The sequence below is a fragment of the Symphalangus syndactylus genome, chromosome 2 (assembly GCF_028878055.3).
Source record: "Symphalangus syndactylus isolate Jambi chromosome 2, NHGRI_mSymSyn1-v2.1_pri, whole genome shotgun sequence".
In the NCBI taxonomy this organism is placed as follows: domain Eukaryota; kingdom Metazoa; phylum Chordata; class Mammalia; order Primates; family Hylobatidae; genus Symphalangus; species Symphalangus syndactylus.
The window spans coordinates 99,470,002-99,472,762 of NC_072424.2; the positions used below are offsets into that span (position 1 = coordinate 99,470,002).

The 2,761-nt window shown below is 39.5% G+C and overlaps 1 pseudogene; it reads right to left on the reverse strand.

Moving 5' to 3' along the window:
• Positions 1 to 979: 979 nt before the first annotated feature.
• LOC129462284 (ADP/ATP translocase 2-like) lies at positions 980 to 2,195 on the reverse strand (annotated as a pseudogene).
• Positions 2,196 to 2,761: the final 566 nt, after the last annotated feature.

The following is a 2,761-nucleotide window of genomic DNA, read 5'->3' on the forward strand; positions in this document are numbered from 1 at the left end:
AAAAGAAAGTGCAACTCTGATGTTTGAGCAAGGGTTTGGGACTAGAAACAGAAATTTTGGACACGCTAGCTTACATGTGGTAATTGGAGCCCAGGGCACTGGTCTTGGTGGGAAATGTTACAAATGCTCACAGACAATGCTGGCAAAAAAGAAGTAAATATAAGCGTATTTAAGAGCCGGTTGGAGGAAGAAGAGGCAATAAAAGCCACTCATTATTTTATGCCAAAGAGTTTAGCAATTCCTCAAAGATAGGACACTGTCTTTTACTTCCTTTACACACAATTTTCAAGGCATTAATGCAGTATGCACAACAGGTATTTAGTAATTGCTTGGCAGGTTGTTGACCAGATGGCATGTGTATGAATCGACCTTTTGCCTGTTAGCAATATGATAGAGTCTAGATGAAGGGCTTAAAGCCTAATATCAAAGGCCAGTATTATGGTTAATGTATCAAATCAAACAAGAAATATTAAAAACCGATCTTTCTGAGTTTTATTCAGTGCTAGAACTCAACCTAAAATCTAGTTACGTTAAAAAAATAAAAAAGGAAAAAAGACTATTTAGTCATAAACTACTTTTTAAAGTGAGAGGCATTTTCCAATTAGCCTGAGAACTATATGTTAACAATTCTGCAGACATTTTACTCTTTTTTGCCTAATATTTCGGGCTCTTTTTCTCACACTACAACATTAGTCCCACTTAAAAAATATTTAAAAGGATTTGCCTTCTGTGTATGATACGTTTATATAAATCTTATCAACTATTAATGCTTCAAAAATCATACTGTAAATAATTTCATACCCTTGTAAGAAAAAGATATTTTCCTGACTACAATGACTTACAGCTACTCCTAGCTTATTTCAGCAGCCAGGCTAATTGAATGAGTGACAACACACCCATACCCTCTCTCTTTCTCTTTTTCTTTTTTTGAAACTTTTTTTTAAATTTTAGGTATTTTTCTTTCTCCAAATTTGTTATTTATTAGGAGTGACTGAAATAAAAAATACAATTGAGTCCCATCTTCATCATCATGGAAATGGCTTTAAGAGAAAACTAGTCAGATGAATATGATTGCTTCCCATTTTCAACCAGTAAATAGTTGCCACTGATAAATTGACAGCCAGGAATCTGTCAAGAATGCTCAAGATATGTTATATAATACAACATGCCTGTTCACAGGGGGTAAAATCCTAGGAAATAACTTATGTGTACATCTTGATTTCATCATGCAAGACAAGCACAAAAGCACCACCTCTGAGAACATTGGACCATGCACCCTTGGAAAACGCTTTGCCTCCTTCATCACAAGCAATCTTTCTCCAGCAATCTTCCATCAGTAGTCAAGCATACCTGTGTACATGATGTCAGTTCCTTTGTGCCCTGACTGCATCATCATGTGGCAGCCAACGGTGTCAAATGGATAGGAAGTCAACCCAGCAATGACAGTGACAGTCTGTGCGATCATCTGGCTGATGACGATGTTAAGTGTTCTTGGGATCCAGAAGCATTCCCTTTGCAGTGTCATACATACTGAAGTAGGCAGCTTGGTAGATGATAATAACCTGCACAGACACGTGAAAACCTTGGTACAGGCCCTTAATCCCATCAGATTTGTAGATATTAACCAGGCAGTCACCGAGGCCTCAGAATTCCCTTTCAGCTCCAGCTTTACCCACATTGGCTGCTAGATGGGCAAAATCAAGAGGGTACCCATAACACAAGGATGTAGCCCCAGCAGCACTGCCTGATGCCAGATTCCCTTCAAAGTAGCGCCAAAACTGGGTCCTCTTGTCTACACCACCCGGGAAGATCTGCTTGTATTTATCTTTGAAAGCAAAGTTAAGAGCCTGGGTGGGGAAGTATCTGATGACATTGGCCAGGTTACTGCACCAGAAGGACAGGACTCCCTGCTCCTTGAGAATACAGACCTATATGGTCTATAATGCCCTTGTATTGCTTATCTCCGGTGATCTGCTTGCTGGCATGCTGCACCTGCAGCAGCAGCTTGATTCGCTTGATGGGAGCTACCTCCGTCTTGGAGATGGCTGTGTCCACTCTACCTCCCAGGAAGTCCTTGAAAGGAAAGAGGAGGCAGGCTGCTGCCAGAAGGGACTGGGCCGGGAACCAGCTTTGACTCCGGGGCTGCAGGTCCATTTGAAACTCTTAAATTGTAAGTTGTGTGACCATTCCCTCATCAGATGGTACAGTAAACCAGAGTGAACAAAAAAACAAAATTCTGCATGGATTATTAATTAAAAAGAGGAAAACTAAAATTATTCATAGGAAAGATTAGCAAAGGTTACTCATAGTACAGCTGGATGACCTTCAAACCAAGATCATGCAGATGTGTTGAAAGAGATGGGAGAAGAAAAGCATAATATTTATTGGACCTGATGGCATCTCACAGGATTCAAGCTCATAATTTCCTAAGTGACTCAGCTGCTATTGCACAATCAGTGCTTTGAAAGACCCATTTCCTCAAGACAACTCCAAAATACGAATGGTGTTTTGCTGACCTATGAACTAATCTCCATCTCCAGTTTACCTAAATACATTCCAGATTGCCGTGTTTATCTGATGGATTGACTAATTTCTATTTCATTAAAAATATCTTAAAAGCCCTTACTACACACACTGATTGATTTAATTTTCTTCTGTAAATCTAAATAGCTGTAGGACTCTGAGCTATTAGCCCTTCAGTATTTCCTGTGTTATTTTGAGCTTCTTCAAAAGATTTCTGTTTTGGTCGTGTGCTGAAAAT